General features: G+C 41.3%; 1 pseudogene; it reads right to left on the bottom strand.

Annotated features, from left to right (window-relative positions):
• Window positions 1-1,007: 1,007 nt before the first annotated feature.
• LOC132628434 (receptor-like protein Cf-9 homolog) lies at window positions 1,008-16,661 on the bottom strand (annotated as a pseudogene).
• Between the last annotated feature and the right edge of the window lie 3,103 nt (window positions 16,662-19,764).

Below are 19,764 nucleotides of genomic sequence, written 5' to 3'. Positions count from 1 at the left end.
TCATCTTGCCCGAAAAATGGACCGATAACTCAAAGCAAAATAAAAACGAGCACTCAAATGAAGAAACAAGAAAAGTGCAAATTTCATATATACAAAAGGTACTTTTACAAAGAACACTTTCACATCAAAGGTCAAAAAGCCAGCAAAGGTAAAAGGCAAAAGCCAAGTAAAAATCCTATGTTAGATGACTGGAGGCAGAATGATCGGACTCGGTTCTCTCGGAATCGTCTGAATCGGACCCGAGGGCGTGGTTTGCCTCCTCCTCCATTCCTTTGGCCTGGTTTATCAGGGCCGGAAGATCGGAGAATCCGTGCTCGGCTTCTTCGAGGGTGAGCCGCCGAGATTTCCACTTCTCGTACTCAGCGACGATGGCGGTATGAGCCTCGACCGCCTCCACGCCTTTCCAGGCTTCTTCTAAATCAGCCTCGGCTTTAGCTAACTTAGTCTCCAGCTCGGCCCGGTTCGCCACAGCAATATTCCTCATATGAACAGCAGCTTCTAGCTCAGCCTTAAGAACATCATTGGCGCTCACCGCCTCCTCCAGCTCGGCTTTCAAGCCCTCACATATCCGAGACCGCTCCTCGGCTTTCCCTTCAAAAACTCTCATACGTTCTTTATACAGAGCGGTGTCGGATTCCAGTATCCGGTTCCTCTCGGCTAGGCCCGCTGCATCGGCCTTCACCAAATCCAGTTCCCCCCGGAGTTGGGATACGGTGGTCTCCAGCTCGTCCAGCCTCGACGAAAAATGGGCTTTGTCTCGGCTAAGGCCAATCTTCTCAGTCTCGAGGCTTCGGTTATAATCGGTCATGGCGACCAATTCGCTCTTCAAACGACGATTTTCGTCCTTGGCCGCATCGAGCTCGGGACGAAGGTTGGCAAGAACAACCGCCCGACCCAACTCTTCCTCTTTTTCTCGGAGAAGATGCTTATATTTCTCCGTTTCTCGGCCTTGGGCATCTAGTTGGCCTCGAAGATCGTCCATCTCGTGTTGGGCACAGATGAAGGCCTCATTGACCAGTATCACACTCTGCAAGAAAAACAAACATAAAGAATCAAACAAAGTGAGCATAAAGTCTGATGATATATAAGGGTGGCTGAGGGTCTTACCCGGTTGCCCGCGTGCATGCCTTCATTCATAAGGCACTGCCAGGAGACCCCGGTCATTTTACGCTTGTCCGAGTCGGAGACAAGAGGCCGTAAGTAGCTTGCTACTCCCACCGGGCGCGATAGAAAGCCGCAATCCTCGGGGACGGTGATTACGGCTGATCTAGTCGTTCTTGGTTCTACGCTCGGGGCTGGGACGATGGTCACCAGGTTATCTCTAGAGCCAGATTCTGACTGTCGGTTAGCCGGCCTCGTGGCCCGAGGAATTGGCAGATGGCCGAAACCCGCAGTTTCAGCGGTAGCAGGAGGAGTGGTTGAAAACATATCTTCAAAATCTTCAGCTCTCCGAGCCGGGGTAGATGAACTTGGCATGGACTCAATGTTTCTGGCAAAGACCGGGGGCTCCGCAGTGGAAATAGGTTCATGGTCGGGAGACGGATGTGCGTAAATGGGGGCTTCGGTCTCCGGAACTGGGGCAATCCTTTGATCGGCTGCAGTGACGGCCGTTTCCCCCGGTCCCTTCCTCCTCTGCAGGGGAGTATCTTCCGGAGAAGTTTCACCTGAAATGTTGACAAATTCAACTGACAGGAGAGGAGCCGGGGAGAGGATTTCTTCCGCACCTAAAGGAAAAACGGAAATCAAGAGACCTTCGTTGACAGAAGGCAAAGGCGGAACGGAGGCGGTCTCCTCGGGTACTGGAGTCGTTGACGGAGCCGGGTCGACCCTTAGAACTATGATGTCGGGCTTCGCTTCTTCTCTCGGGGGCCGGGCAACACCTCTTGCCTTCTTCCGTTTGGGCGGCTCCCCCTTTTCGGAGGGCCGTTTCCTTTTGGCAGCTTCGGCAAGAACACGGGAAGAACCCGCCGTGTCGAACGCGGACGCCGGAGCAGGGGAAGCGACCCCCGACTCCGATCTGGATGCCACCGAGCCCTTCGGCAAACCTGAACGATAAAGGCATAGGCAGGGCTGAGAAAACTGATGACCGCGAATGGCTAAAGATGCAACAGAAACGGAGGAAATTCAAACGTTACCATGATTTTGAGCAATCCATCGACCACGTGACAAATGGGCCCATGTTCGATCCTTATAGGGAAGCTGGCCGAGAAGTGTCGTGACCCATTCACTCAGATCACGAATAACTGGGGGAACGAATCCGTTTGCTGCAAAAAATAAGGAAAGGGCAATAAGGAAACAACACTAAAAACGGCTAAACAAGTAAGGACGATTGCTCAAAGGATCGAACTTACGCTTATCGTTCCACTTCTCCGGAAAAGGTAGATGGGCGGACGGGATTATGTCCTCGGTTTTTACCCGGACATAGCGTTCTAGCCATCCCCTGTCCCGGTCTTCGTCCATCTTCGAGAAGAACGGGTTTCGGCTACGCTTGGTTAGTTTTATGACACCGCCCCGGATAATTCTCGGAGAATACAGACGTATTAGGTGGCCCAGCGAGAATTCCTTCTCGGCTCTGTTGGCCAGCAGCCGGAGGCAAGCAACGACCCTCCAAACGATTGGGCCGATCTGTGCCAAAGTCACACCATAGGTCTGGCACATATCCAGTATGACCGGATCAATCGGGGGGTCGAGTTTAAGGGTAAAGGGGTAAGAGTACACGTACAAGAACCCTTCCCGGTGGTCGGTAACGGATTCGTCCGGCCCGGGTGCAAAAACCCTCACTGGGCGTGTGTTCCACCCGCAGTCTGCCCGGACCATGTCAAGCTTATCCTCGGTTACGGAAGAAGGATATCGCCTCAGGTCGTAACCCCAGTCTGAGATGGCAGAGGGTTTTATTGAAGTTAAATTTGGCCGGTATAATATTTGAGGCCGTGGTCTCGGGGTTGCTCCTTTGTTTAGTCGGAGACACAGTCTCGGCTCTCGGGGATGAAACCGAGGGAACATCAGGAGAAGTGGTCTCAGACATGTTGTACGAATGAAGGGAAGGGAATTTCGGAAGATAATACAAAGGAAACGGAGGAAATGGTGATTTGAAGAGCAACTGGAGCAAAGGGCAGTTGGCGAGAATGATGACAAAATTAATCTCCCTTTCACGTAAAAGTAAGCGAAGATTTGGTAGTAGATTTGCTGTAGGAAGGATGAAGGTAGAACGCAGAGGAGAGAAGAAACAAAAGAGAAGATCGTAAAAGTGAAAAAATGAGGAGATGAGGGGCTTTATATAGGCATAAGGAGGGGAACGGTTATCGAGGAGGGCCAATCGGGGATCGCCACGTGCCCCATCATTAATGCGAAGCGACCCGAAATGACGTGCAAAAGGCGGTTGGCAGGAGCGGACCATCCGGAGCAGGACACGTGGTCGTCGAAGGAAAAGGCATGACGCAACTATTCCCACCAAAATAAGAAGATAAGAATAGGCCATCCGGGAGGTCGGTTGTATGATTCATTCACTTCCCGTTACTCCGATGGATCGTTGACCCGAGAAGCGTGGGGGCTATCTGTATACGGTAGAAACCGGATATGAGTCATATCCGGAGAAAATATGGATCAGAGGAAGAAAATGGTCGGGAGTTCGCACGAGGGGCGTCACACCTTCCCGGATAAGCGCTTTAACCGAAGCTGAGCAGAGGCGCCCTTTGGTCCGGTCTCTGTGCCACCGATGGTTCGGGGACTCTTCCCGAGGGTTCATCACCGTTGATCCGGACACTGTTTGCCCGTGTATCCGTTATGACCGTTGCTGAAGCGCACCAGTGGTGTCACGTCATGGTCGGCCACCAACTATGCGTGTGTCAGACGGCGCCGTCAGTCCAATCCCACCAAATATGTGCAGGGGCTGTCCTTTTTTATTGTTATTTTATTAATTCATATTGTATGAGGCCCATGGGCTCACTGCTATAAATAGGGCATATCTACCTCCCTTAAGGAGGTTGGGCTCTTCTTACTTTCCAAGAACATTTGTAACAAAGGAACTCTTGTATACTAATTCTTCCATCATTTAATTCGGCCAAGGACGCCTGTCATTGTGATTAGTGCATTTCATCTATCAAGTATCATACATTGCTCACTAACCTCTATATATCTCTAACCTTCAAATATTTTGTTTTCTTTGTCTAGTACACATCAAGAACAAAACACATTCCTATACCCACCTATAAATTTAATTGATTACCCGAATCCGGGGTAAACAATACATTGAGAAATTTTAATGTTTAAAACAGATTAACTTTGGAAAGAAATATGGCTCTGGTTGTGCCCAAATCAGACCATATAGCATCCTCTAGAATTACTTGGAAGTACCCACAGTGATCCAATTATGTCCAATAACATACACCATAGTTGTCGTAGATAAAAGTCTAGTATTTACGTCAGGAAGGATACAAAGGCAGAGCCTTTCCATTGAGTTTCAAATCGTGCACCACATTGCCCTCTGAGATTTCTCGGTTATCAAAAAAATAAATCCCAGGCTACTTTGGAGAGAAAAAATAGATGTTTTACATCATTTGAATTAGCTTTACACAATAAGCATTGAGTGCATAGTTGAAGTTCCCTTTTCATCAAGTTTTCTTGCATTACACACGCTTTGTACAACTTTATCCAGCTGAAACATATCATTTGGTTGGAGAGATAGTGGTGCACAAATTTCTTAGCTTAGAGTACAAAAACAATGCATTTTTTAAATCTTCTGTGGTACATCTAGTTCTATAGCAATACCCTTAGTTTAGGTCTTAGTTTCCCTCTGCTTTTCATATTCGTTCACAGTTTGCTTTGATTCCTTCCCGGATTGTAAAAGTTATCTTCCTTTTGGAGTTATGTAACAAGACACTGTAAGAATATGAACTTGAAAAAAATAAAATTAAAAAAAATCAAGCTAATGAAGCTCAAATAGACTAATACAAACCTTGTCAAGTCAAGAAAAGAAGAAAACCAGAAGTAAACGCAAATGTGAGACATTTCACAAAATAAAGCTTCAAAATGAACATAGGAGCAACATAATCCATTACGCCAACGTCTTCTTAACCTTGACATCTGAAAATTTTAAAAATAAGATATCGAGTCAAACACTTATAATTAGTTTCCAATATAGAGTTGTAGCTGCACCATGCTAAACTTAAATTATACGTCAGTTTCCACTTGAAACACATGTTAACGTTCTTAGAAACGTCGAAACATAGTCCCTGCAATGACAGCTTCAAACATTGGTATAGATTTAAAAAATGTAAAATTTACTAGCTTATCAACTGAGGCCAATCCTTTTCAAAATCTTCTACTTATTGAAATTATTGGAAATAAAAATATGCTAAGTTTAGAGCATCGATTAGTAGTTGTTATAACAAAAGTATAAAAGCTAAGATATTAGTAGTTACGATTAAGTGAAAGATCAGGATAGAGCTTAATTGAATACATGAAGTCCTGAAACTTATAACTTGTCTAGCATGGTTTCTTCTTCAGTAATTCCTTTGACCTCGCTGCCGCTTTCTCCTTCGCATAATAATTTTGTGTTCCATCTCTTCAATGATTCTTGCAAGCCATCTCAGATTTCCAGTTGAAATCATGAAATATATTATGGATAATCCAATACATAGCCCACTTCCATATCCCATAAAAGCAGCTTTCCAAAAATCATTCAGAAATTCATAATGGCTTTCTTGATCGTCTAGGACGGATGTGGTATCATTTGTCTCTGCTACCCTATCATCACCACAACCTTTTGAAACAGGGAACCCACGTAATCCATTATTGCCTTCATATGAATTGTTCTCAAATGTAGCAAATTGTCGTCCTTGGGGGATGCATCCTTGGAGATGATTGTGAGAGAGATTTAAGAATGCAAGAGATGTAAGAAAATAAAGTTGTTGTGGTATCTCTCCCGAAAGCTCGTTAAACGAAAGGTCCAATGATTCGACTACAAATAAACTTCCAAGTGATGGTGGCATATGACCTTGTAATCCATTATGAGATAAATTCAGCATCCGAAGTGCAATGAGATCTCCCATAATACTTGGAATACGTCCTTCAAATCTGTTACTTGAAAGATCGATTGTCGTGTAACCCATTAAAATTCTATCCAGTTCAAGGTCCAGTCCCTTGGTTGAAACTGTTACAGAATCATTGTAATCTCTCTCCCCAAATTTACCAAGATATGTCGATACCTTCACTGTTTGATCAATTATCCTCATTGCTTTCAAATTTTTAAACAGACTAGTCGACAAGTTTCCTGTGAAGGAATTGTAAGAGAGATCCATAATTTGAAGCTCAGGAAACATGTTTTCATCATTTGAAGTTCTAACCAGTCCATGCAATTTATTCGATCTCAACCTTAACACTTGCAGCTTTGGAAGAGTTTCAAGCCACACTGGGAATGTGTCGTTAAGGTGATTATCTCCTAAATCAAGAACTTGCAACTCCTTGCAATTGGCAAAAGATCGGGGGATTTTCCCCTCTATTGCATTGTCATGCAAGTCGAAGCTTGTGAGTACACTTCCAATGCAAAAAGTTGTTGGTAGAATCCCAGAAAGATTGTTTTGGTGGATATCCAAAACCTCAAGATGACCACCCATTTTGCCAAAACATTGTGGAATTGGTCCCTTTAGACTATTTCTGCCCAAATCTAGAATCCGTAGTGATGTTAGCTCGCAAATAGACGAAAGATCTCTTCACTGAAATTATTATATGGTATTGTCAGTACTTGGAGTCCACTGATATTGACTACACATTGCAGAATTTCTCCCCTCAAGTTGTTTCTCCCCAAATACAATACTTTCAATGATATCAAAATTGCAGATAGTTGAAGGAATTTCCTCAGTGAGATTGTTGTTATGGAGATTAAGATATTCCAAGTTTCTTAAGTTGCCAAAGGAAGCAGGAACCGAACCAATAAGTTAATTAACAAATAAATACATGGTAACAAGGTTTTTCAAATTCCCCAATGTCACGACACGACTAGGGGCCGTGACGGGTACCCGGGGCTAACCACCGAGCACCACTTATTTCCCAACTCGCCATAGTCATCACACACTTCTTTACCATTCATAAACTCATAATTATAAGACAATCATTTATCATTTGAAAACATAATTGATTTTATATACATACGCCCTTCGGCTATCAAAATAATAACATATACACCATAGTAGCATCGTGAGACCATACTACCCATACATACGTATCTACGAGCCTCTACTAGAGTACTAGACATATGGACGGGACAAGACCCCGTCGTGCCCAAAATACTTATACACATATATATATATATATATACACAAAAGTATAAACCCGATTAGCACCTCCGGAATAACAGAGTGCTTCTGCAAATCAGCTGATAGCTCCTAAAGGTCTGCGCCGTCTCCCTGTCTACCTGTGGGAATGAACACAGCGTCAAAAGAAAATGGACGTTAGTACAAATATTGTACTGAGTATGTAAGGCATGAATGAAATAAACATGATAGAGAAATCATAAGTCATGAGGTGAAGGCAAAACCTGCGCTACCTTTAAGGATGAATACATTTCATACATATATCACATATACATAATCGTCATACATGAATCATCATAGCGTATACATCATCATGTCATATAATTCATCATCATAGTACCGTAGCTTCTCATACACATAAAACATTATCCGTATTCGGCCCCGTAGGGCTCGACAATGTTTGTATTCGGCCACGTAGTGGCTCGACAGTATCTGTATTCGGCCACGTAGTGCCTCGACAATATCACATACATATCTTAACAAGAATCAGTATATCTCATAATCATCATTGTTATCACATACATCTTATAAGCGTATCGTAACCTTTCATCGATGCATACATTTAAATTTAAAGACAATCTATGAAAATCACATCATATTCGTAGCGTGAATTTCGTATAAGTATCGTATGATAGTCCTTATAATCTTTAGACTTAAGCTCCTTGTTACCATTATCGTTCCTATAGCATATCTCTTACCTTTATCTCATATGACATCCTCTACGAACATAGACTCGTAATATTCTCGAAGCATTGGTCATAGGACATGCATCAAGGCCTATGGACAATCTATAACAATGTCGGGGTGATGTAAGGTCGAGAGCCCTCGATTACATTATAGAGCATTCATAGGTATTCTGCCTCACCTTGAAGAATTAGTAAATAAGATGAGTGTATAAAATCAAGCATCACCAATAGATCGTAGTTAATGTGTTTAAACATTATACCATGAACTCTGGAATCTTTAGTCTTAAGCTTATCATCATCGTTATCGTGCTCATAACATGTCTCTTATCCTTATCTTACGTGGCTATCTACGAACATAGGCTCTTGGTTCCGGAATATAAGGAAGCCATGGAAATGTAGGGAAATAATATCATATCATAGGATTCATGCCTTGGAAAGAAAGGACTAGCCTTACATACCTTTTCCTTTAGCTATTCTACCGCTTGATCGTTCCTCTTCAATATTCGCGTCTTTACCTTAGATGTTGTAGGAACAAGCCTTGAGTGGTATTACTTTTCTTGCACCAAAACCCTAGTTTGCTTCTCTTGGAATTTCTTAACTTGGATGAACTTTGATGAGTTTCATACACTTGATTCACTTGGATTCTTGATATTGATCTTTGATTTCCTTTGTTTTCTTATAGATGAAGAGTGGAGAATATTCTAGAGGTTTCTAGAGAGAGATATCGTGGAGATGAAATGAATTTAATGAGCTTGGGTCTCCTTTTAATGACTTAAAATCTGATCCGGAATGAACAGTAGTTGAAGTGCACAGTGGTCGTAAACCCAGTTTACGGGCCGTATTTCGTGGTGGTATTTAAGCATAACGGAACCAAAAAGGTATGCTGGGGTTCATGGTGATTTACGATCGCAGTTTACGGGCCGTATTTCAATTTACGGTCCGTATTCCAAGTCGTATTTAACCATTTGAAAATTTAGCAGAAATTTGAAGTTTTGTAAGTTGAAATACGACATGGTAGTTTACGGTATATCACTTTACGGTCTGTATTTCATTTTACGACCGACTAGGCAAAAATGCAAATCTGCAACTTTTCACATTTTCAAAACCTATGATTAGTCATTGTGGAGCATAACCTATCTCTTATTCCCATTGCCTTTGAGATCTTACTTAGGGTCGTCAAACGTCATTCCCTTCTGATTAAAACATCGTATACTCGTATTCTCCGTTCGTCTATTCACTGTACGTTCACGGGAAATTTCCGAGGTGTAACATTCTTCCCCCCTTTTAGAACATTCGTCCTCGAATGTTAATCACTCGGGATTCTATGAAAAATTCGCCAGAGTTTCCCCTGTAATATGGTACTACCACCCTGTCACAACAACCCATAATATTATTGCCTCACAGGGCCACAACATAACAGCAACATATCTATGGCCACACACGACCCAAAAGCATGAAAAGAAAACGTACATACCTTTTTCAAGCTTGGTTCTTAACTTACATCCTGGGGCCATTTGGGGGGGAGGGGACATGCTCATATCTGCCTACATCTTTCCCATTCCCTTTTCATCATACAGTAAATTCTTCTAGGACATCTCTCATGTCCTTCATTGATTATACAGCCTCATACCACTAACTCAATAATCCTGTAATGGTAACTTCTAAAGTGCTATAATTCATGTCTCGTATATTTTTCTTACACTCACATCTTCGTAAAATATATTGACAATATAGTCTGCACGATAAGGAAGCTTTCATCAATAATTAACTTGCTCGGTAGCGTATGTCACTCTCTTACTTTTTCTAACTGACCCTATCTTTTCTCTATTCTTTAGCAACTGCTATCTTGGAGGTTCCACCCTTCACACCCTACTTCCTTAAAGCTTGTGTAGCATCGTCCTCACAATCCCCTCTAGGTCTTATCGGTAGTATTTCTAACGGTATTTCATATAGATTACAAGTGGTGGATCAATACTATCCTCAAGGATATATATATATATAAAAGCTGTTAATACCACATATCGTACTTTACCGATTACCGTCGCTACATAGCATAAAACCTCTCAATTCATACTTGTTTAATATAATAAATATTTATTTCTCCTTTTACACGTTATCAAAGGTGCAGATATACCTGTGATGGCATCGGGAAATGACTCTGGATCCTGTCGCTCAGCTAAAGCATATATACGGGGCTGAGTGGCACCTGAAGTAGTTGCTACCCCTCAGCCTCTACCTCGACCTGCCGGAACCGGGGAAGTCTGCCCTCCCAGGCGCACCGAAGAAGAACCAGTCGCTGATCCTGCGGGCTGAACCGCGGGCCTACCACCTCGGAATGGGCACTCTCTCATAATATGACCTGACTGGCCGCAGACATAACAGACATCCGAACCCAATCGGCACGGTCCCTAATGTAGCTTACCGCACTAGGTACATTGTGGTATAGATGATCTCCTCTGGCCTGAATCACTCCTATACCGGGAGCCCGACTCGGTGAAACTCTGATCCGGTCCGGGATGACTAGAGAAGTCGGACCCCTGGCCTGCAACTCGTGGAAGTATACTAGTCACCGACTGACCTGAGTGCCTAGAATACGTCTGCCTCGATCCCCTTCTATGGTTGCTATCAGCACCTATGGATCTGGCCCACTTACTTGGCTTCTGATCCATATCACGCTCGCCCCTTTGCGAATGTCGTTACTCTTCTAGATTTTGAGCATGGGCTTGAATGCGGGAAATATCCATCCCGTTGATGTCGCGTGATTTTACGCCACAATCGATGCTTTTTGGCTATAAGTTTTACTTGTTTTTAAGCAAGTCTATGTGATTTTACATGGTTTTTGTTATGTTTCAGGTAATACGAGGTCCCTAGAGCCTAAGTGTGGAAAACAAGCAAAAAAGATGAAAAAACGTTGATCACTGGAAACTAATGGAGATTCTGGAAATTTTGGTGGAAAATAACTCTGCGCGTTCGAGCAGGTAGTATACGCGTTCGCGCCTACGCGCGGAAGTGACTCTACGCGTTCGCGCATGTATCCCACGCGTTCGCGCTGAAGTAAAGAGAAGTGGTGCTGACATCATCAACGCATTCGCGCATACACGTGGCGCGTTCGCGTTGAAGGTTTTCAGGCCCAGTCCGAACAGAACTTGGATTTTGACGATTTTTGCTATTCCAATTCTTTTAAAAAGCCAACTGAGAGCATTGTAAAATTATCTTTGGCAAAAAAACACAAGTTTGGAGGCTAGGGTTCCTACGTAAATATTCTTTCTTTGATTTAATCCTTGTTTTTGGGAATTTCTTGGTGACAATTAAGATTGATACTCTTGTTTGCTTATTTATTCATCGACATTATTTATATTCAAGTAAGTTCTTGTTATTTTAATTATTCTTGTTCTTCAACGTTTCTCAAGGGAGTAGCTAACCCTAGGACTCACCCATTTATTTTGTTTGACACTCGGAAGAGGAAAAACGGAATTGGGATAGAATAATTAACATGAATTTGGGGCGTTTACCCTCATCTAATGGAAATTGACCTAGGAATAAGCGATACCACTTGTAGCCATATTTGGGTGTTCTTAATGCTCCTAATTGCTTGAGGGATCTTCAATTGGGTAGTCTAGTTAATCTTCGGGAGAAGTTAATTTAGAGTCATTAGCCGAGGCTAAATAACATAAATTTGCTATTATTTATAATTCGTGAAATATATTGGATCGTTACTTGAGAAGTAGTTTCCTTTATTCCATTCTTGTTGCCATTGATCAATTTACTTGCTTTCTAAATTAGAATTTATATTTCCGTATTTTATCAAAACCCTATAAAAAAAAAACCACCATTGATGCGTTCGGTCTAGCTATTGTTAGTGATAATTCCTAATTTGCTTAAATCGCCTACATATTGTTCTCTGTGGGATTCGACCCCAACCTTGTTGGGTTACTATATTTGACAACGTCCGCGTTATGCCATTAATAGGTGTAATTTGAGCGTATCACCCGTCTTGCAATGAAGCAGTTAAGCAATCTCTGAACAAATGTGGCCCTAGGCCACTCACAAACCTATGCACTCTATCTCCCATATCGGCCACCATAGCCGGGGCATATCTAGCCAACGAATTGAATTGAAGGCTATACTCTCGGGCACTCATATTTCCTTATTTCAAATTTAATAACCTATCCGCTCTAGCTCGGCAGACCTCGGGTGGCAAATAGTGATGAATAAATGCATCCACGAATTCTTGCCAAACCGGAGGAGGCGCATTCTCTCCTCTTGATAATACCCAGTTGTTGTACCATAAAACTGCCACATCCCGGAGTCTTTAAGATGCCAACTCCATGGATTCAGTTTCGGAGGCATGGACAATCCTCAATGTCCTTAACATTTCATCTATGAAACCTTGCGGGTCTTCATCCGGCTTTGACCCGAAAAACTCCGGAGGATTTAGACTCATAAAATCACGGGCCCTGGTACTTGCTGTCCGATCACTTGAACTCACATTTTGCCGCTGTGCCTGTGCGGCAACCAATTGTGGCAATAAGTGAATGGCCTCGGTCACTTGTTGACCCGAAGCAACCGGTGGAGGAATTGGAGCTGGAGCTCCTCCTTGTTCTTCCACATTAGGCGGGGTAGAGGAAGTATTAGATGTAGCCTCATTTTGTGACTCTCCCTCTTCCACATTCATTGGTGGCTCTCTTTCTACCCGCCTCTTTGTCGTAGTCTTGCCCTTCTGGGCGATTGTAACCTCTCCCTTTGGCGGCATTCTGAAATCACAACACGCTATTAGGGAGGGTAAAATCTTATACATGGCTCTATCGCACGATCTCATAGAAGAAAGATGATCATTTTTCCTAAATGCCCTGTAGCCTCTTGTTTATTGATGTGGCGCGCAACACACCATAAACAAAACTCTACTAGACACGGCTCGTAGACACTTCCTAGGACTGAACTGCTCTGATACCACTTTTGTCACGACCCGACTAGGAGCCGTGACAGGTACCCGGGGCTAACCACCGAGCACCACTCATTTCCCTACTCGCCATAGTCATCACACACTTCTTTACCATTCATAAACTCATAATCATAAGACAATCATTTATCATTTGAAAACATAATTGATTTTATATACATACGCCCTTCGGCTATCAAAATAATAACATATACATCATAGTAGCATCGTGAGACCATACTACCCACACATACATATCTACGAGCCTCTACTAGAGTACTAGACATATGGACGGGACAAGACCCCGTCGTGCCCAAAATACTTATACATATATATATATACACAAAAGTATAAACCCGATTAGCACCTCCGGAATAACGGAGTGCTTCTGCAAATCTGCTGATAGCTCCTAAAGGTCTGCGTCGTCTCCCTGTTTACCTGTGGGAATGAACACAGCGTCCAAAGAAAACAGACGTCAGTACGAATATTGTACTGAGTATGTAAGGCATGAATGAAATAAACATGATAGAGAAATCATAAGTCATGAGGTGAAGGCAAAACCTGCGCTACCTTTAAGGATGAATACATTTCATACATATATCACATATACATAATCGTCGTACATGAATCATCATAGCGTATACATCATCATGTCATATAATTCATCATCGTAGTATCGTAGCTTCTCATACACATAAAACATTATCCGTATTCGGCCCCGTAGGGCTCGACAATGTCCGTATTCGGCCACGTAGTGGCTCGACAATATCACATACATTTCTTAACAAGAATCAGTATATCTCATCATCATTATTGTTATCACATACATCTTATAAGCGTATCGTAACCTTTCATCGATGCATACATTTAAATTTAAAGACAATCTATGAATATCACATCATATTCGTAGCGTGAATTTCGTATAAGTATCGTATGATAGTCTTTATAATCTTTAGACTTAAGCTCCTCGTTACCATTATCGTTCCTATAGCATATCTCTTACCTTTATCTCATATGAAATCCTCTACGAACATAGACTCGTAATATTATCGAAGCATTGGTCATAGGACATGCATCAAGACTTATGGACAATCTATAACAATGTCGGGGTGACGTAAGGTCGAGAGCCCCCGATTACATTATAGAGCATTCATAGGTATTCTGCCTCACCGTGAAGGAATTAGTAAATAAGGTAAGTGTATACATCAAGCATCACCAATAGATCGTAGTTAATGTCTTTAGCTGTGTTTAAACATTATACCATGAACTCTGGAATCTTTAGTCTTAAGCTTATCATCTTCGTTATCGTGCTCATAACATGTCTCTTATCCTTATCTTACGTGGCTATCTACGAACATAGGCTGTTGGTTCCGGAATATAAGGAAGCTATCGAAATGTAGGGAAATAATATCATATCATAGGATTCATGCCTTGGAAAGAAAGGACTAGCCTTACATACCTTTTCCTTTAGCTATTCTACCGCTTGATCGTTCCTCTTCAATATTCACGTCTTTACCTTAGATGTTGTAGGAACAAGCCTTGAGTGGTATTACTCTTCTTGCACCAAAACCCTAGTTTGCTTCTCTTGGAATTTCTTAACTTGGATGAACTTTGATGAGTTTCATACACTTGATTCACTTGGATTCTTGATATTGATCTTTGATTTCCTTTGTTTTCTTGTAGATGAAGAGTGGAGAATATTCTAGAGGTTTCTAGAGAGAGATATCGTGGAGATGAAATGAATTTAATGAGCTTGGGTCTCCTTTTAATGACTTAAAATCTGATCCGGAATGAACAGTAGTTGAAGTGCACAGTGGTCGTAAACCCAGTTTACGGTGCGTATTCCAGTTTACGGGTCGTATTGCGTGGTGGTATTTAAGCATAACGGAACTAGAAAGGTATGCTGGGGATCATGGTGATTTACGATCGCAGTTTACGGGCCGTATTTCAATTTATGGTCCGTATTCCAAGTCGTATTTAACCATTTGAACATTTAGCAGAAAGTTGAAGTTTTGTAAGTTGAAATACGACATGGTAGTTTACGGGCCGTATGCCACTTTACGGTCCGTATTTCATTTTACGACCGACTAGGCAAAAATGCAAATCTGTAACTTTTCACATTTTCAAAACCTATGATTAGTCATTGTGGAGCATAACCTATCTCTTATTCCCATTGCCTTTGAGATCTTACTTAGGGTCGTCAAACGTCATTCCCTTCTGATTAAAACATCGTATACTCGTATTCTCCATTCGTCTATTCACTGTACGTTCACGGGGAAATTTTCGAGGTGTAACACCCAACTCACTAGGAACAGGACCAGAAAGGTTGTTAACATAAAGAGACAAAAGATACAAGCCGTTCAAATTCCCCAATGAAGCAGGAATAGAACCATTAAGGAAATTAGTAGACAAGTCTAAATAATTAAGAGTACTTAGGTAACCTATTTCTTCAGGAATGGAGCTAGTAATGCGATTCTCACGAAGAATCAAAGAGGTCAAATTGGTCAAATTCCCCAATGAAGTAGGAATAGAACCATTAAGAGAGTTTTTACCCAAAATTAGTTTATTAAGAGACCTTAGGTAACCTATTTCTTCAAAAATGGAGCCAGAAAGGTGATTCTTATCAAGATACAAACTAGACAAGCTGGTCAAATTCCCCAGTGCAGCAAGAATAGAACCATTAAGAAAATAATTAGATAATTGTAAAACATTAAGAGCCCTTAGGTAACATATTTCTTCAGGAATGGAGCCAGAAAGGTGATTCTTACCAAGATAAAACTAGACAAGCTGGTCAAATTCCCCAGTGCAGCAGGAATAGAACCATTAAGAAAATTATTAGATAATTGTAAAACATTAAGATCCCTTAGGTAACCTATTTCTTCGAGAATGGAGTCAGAAAGGTGGTTCTCATAAAGAAACAAACTAGATAAGCTGGTCAAATTTCCCAATGAAGCAGGAATAGAACCGTTAAGAGAGTTAGTACTTGAAGCTAGAGAAGTAAGAGACGTCAGGCAACCTATTTCAGTAGGAATAGAACCAGAAAGACTATTCTTATAAAGATACAAAATAGACAAGTTGGTCAAATTCCCCAATGAAGCAGGAATGGAACCATTTAAAAGGTTGTCAATGTAAATTGTCTGAAGCTTGGCTAGTGAGCCGAGCTGTGGTGGGATTGTGCCTGAAATCTGATTGGTGTGCAAGTCAACATATACAAGATTAGTAAGATTACCAATTTCAGGTGGGATGGTGCCAGAGAGATGTTCACGCTGAGAGCAACATATTCAAGAACTGGGAGAGTTAAAAATGGAAAATCATAGAGTGTACCGATGACACTAGCACCTCTAATATCCAACTTGTTTACCCTGCCATTAAAGCATAGAACTCCATGCCAGTCCCTGCATGCATTAGAACTTTGTGTCCATGAAGCCAATAAGGAATTGTTCTAGTTCTTGAATATTGCTTTCCTTTTTAAGAGAGCAGTTGTTTCCTCAATGGACGCAAAAGTAACTGTAAAGAGACATAAGAGAATGAGAAACTAAAGTAGTGAAAATATCTTGGGAACCATCATCATAAATTGCAACACGATTTTGAGTTGGATAAATTTTGCTTTTGAGGAACTTGTGCAGCATACACTTTTATATTGTAGATTTTTTTTTTTTGTCTTCCCAGTCAATGGCATATAATTGTTTTTGTCATGTTTTCTCTTGTCTATACTAGATTGTCCATATCATGCCTAAAATTATAAGTTTCAATCAGATGAGCGTTGTGAAAGGCAGACTTATTTTAAAAAGAATTAACCTATTGCCCAATAATTTTGTCTAGTCAAGCACAAGAAGCCAAATGAACATGGAAATATTGTTCTCAAATTAGTCAGGGTTAAGTCATATATATGATAAGAGTATCATGACTCTTTTTCTATAAAATAATTTTGAAATATTGGTCTTTAATTTCATCAATAAACAAAGACATGGATTCTTAAAATCACTTTATCTCTCTAGTAAGCTGTCTCTATGATACTTTATTCTAGATGGTCCTATATCTTGCCTAAAATCAGAACTCAGTTTAGAGAACCAAGCTTTTTGTTTTTGGAATTGTTACTATAAATATATGTTATTGGCCGGCCGATAATTGGTGTAGGCAAGCATAAGAAGCCAAATAAGTAGGAAAACATTATAACTTTCAAACGGGTCTAGTCATTGGTCATCTTTTGTAAGTATTTAATTTGTCTAAAGATATAAATTATCTTTTCTGAGACCTAAATAGACATCATATTTAGAATATTCATTCTCAACTCAAAGAACAAGTCTTGTTCTGTTGATTATAAAAAATTATCAGCCAGGTCTGTTCGTCTAAGAAAATAAGTTATTCTACTATTTCTTGTTCAAGACCAAATCCAATCCCTCAGGAAAGTAAGGAAAAAAAAACATATATCTACATTGAGAAGACAAAGATTTATTAAAAGTTTTAAGACTTTCCCATTCATTTTGGAGTTTAAAAAGAGGTGTGACAATTACCACTTACACACTTAAATTTGCGGGGTCTTATGATCCCCTAAACTATTTTGAATTAGAATTATTAACTCTCCAAGCGTTGAGCTTGCAAAGAGAGTATATTTCACACTCTCGAAGAGATTGAGAAGAAAAAGAAAATGTTTGAAATTTATTTTATCATTTTTTATAAAATATTTATTTTTCTAGTTTATTTTTTTCCATTTGCTCATTTTGTTTTTCTTGTATTTTCTTTTCCTTATCTTTATGGTTGTCTTTAATCCTTTTTGTTCGATTTTCTCAACTGCATCAATATTGCGCAAGTCTCCGCTATTGCAGAAGTCATCACCAGTGCCAATAATCTCTCTTATCGTTTTTCTTTTTCCAAAATCAGGAAAAGAAAATCCTAGGCACAATACATAAATAGACCTTCAAACTTGGCCTCAACTGGCAAGTATACCCTCCAATTTTGGGTGTGCACAAGTAGGCACCTCAACATGTCTTCACTTTGTCAGTTGAACACTCTAACTTACAAAATGATCATCTAAACACCTCAAATTGTATAAAGTACACCTCGAAAGGTTATGTGTCACGTCAGCATTTGTGTTTACGTGTTTAAATTTTTACAAGTTGAGGTGTCTACCTGTGCACACTCAAAGTTAGAGGGCATACTTGCCCGCTAAAGCTAAATTTGAGAACCTGTTTATGTATTATGCCAAAATCCTATTATCGTAGGAAAATCACCGCTCTCATTGAAAATACAGCAAGCACCACCAACCCCCCCCCTCCCCCACCACCGCAAAATAATAATAATAATAATAATAATAATAATAAATAAAGGACAACTATAGCCCCTTTCTAATATTTTCTTGTTTTACTAATTCTGCGAACATCTTTTTCGAAAAGTTCATTAAGAATTTTACCAATAATTTCAGTTTCTGTTATATCCTTAGGGATTTTTTATATGAGTTGATATGGTTGAAAGGGGTGATCCATCAGGAAGATCAATAGTTCTCTTGTGATTTGTAGATCTTTTATTTTTACCTTTGTTTCTTGTTACCAACGAAGCTAGCAATTAGAGGAAATTCTGAAATATAATATCTCTCTCTTCTCTCTCCTCCACCATCAACGGTAACATCTCCCTCCCCCCACCCCACCTGCCACCACATCCGGCGATCAGACCGCGTCCGGCGACCAGGTGTCACGACCCAACCCCGTAGGCCGTGACTAGTGCCCGATCTGGGCACTCGAACGCATTCTAGCATATGGCAGAAGCCGACAAGGCTTTATTTTAAACTTAGATAATTTCCAGAAAAATTTCGGCAGAGTTTCCTTTGTTTTACGGACTATCCCATGTACCCTGCACGCAGACAATACCAACAAAGGCCACACAGGGCCAACAGAGCAACATTTAAATATATGCGGACCGGCGGCCGCGGCGAATGTGATCGCCCAAACACAACATAAGCACACAACTGTACAGAAAGACCCCAACCCACAAACATGTCCACAGACCTCTAAACAGACCGACAGAATCATATGACGGGACAGGGCCCCGCCGTACCCACGAACGAGAATCTATATATACAGTAGTGATGGGCTATACCAAAAGATGGGCTCTGGATAAGAGAGCACTCCAAATAGCAGAATAAGATCCTAAGCGGACGGATCAGCAAACCTGTCGTCGGTACCTGCGCGGCATGAAAACGCAGCCCCCGAAGAAAGGGGGTCAGTACGAAATATGTACTGAATATGTAAAGCCTGAATTACAGAGACAAAATCATAACATGTACAGTACATACAGAAAGTAAACAGAAAATCCAAAGTATCAGATACATAATTTCAAAACATGCAGAGTGTGTACAGAAACATATGTCATATCAAATCTGGCCCCTATCAAGGGACTCGGCAGACAGAACGTGGCCACCCTCCCGACGCTGGTGCCACAACTCAGAAGAATCAGAAAAGGGGGCATAACCCCGCATCATAATATGTCGTATCAGATGGCCATAGTAAATCATATCAGAACAGGCGTACATGGCACAGCATACTCCACAAACCCATGTACGCGTATACCTGCCCCCTCACATCGAGGCACGGCGAACAATGCAAAGGATCACGCTTGACAACATATCCTGGCCCGGGCTCAGTGTGGGAAACATTGGGGCATCCACGAATGGAGTAGTGAGAGACTAATGCAATGAAAGTATCATAATTGTTTCCATAGACTCGATGAGGCATATCAAAGACAAACCGATCCAATGGGGTCGGAAGGGATCCTAGTAAATGAGGTTCAAGTGTCAAAACAATTCATCAGACATAATGGAATATTTAAAACCATG

Source organism: Lycium barbarum, chromosome 2, assembly GCF_019175385.1.
Source record: "Lycium barbarum isolate Lr01 chromosome 2, ASM1917538v2, whole genome shotgun sequence".
Lineage (NCBI taxonomy): Eukaryota > Viridiplantae > Streptophyta > Magnoliopsida > Solanales > Solanaceae > Lycium > Lycium barbarum.
This window is presented reverse-complemented; position numbering and strand designations above follow the sequence as displayed.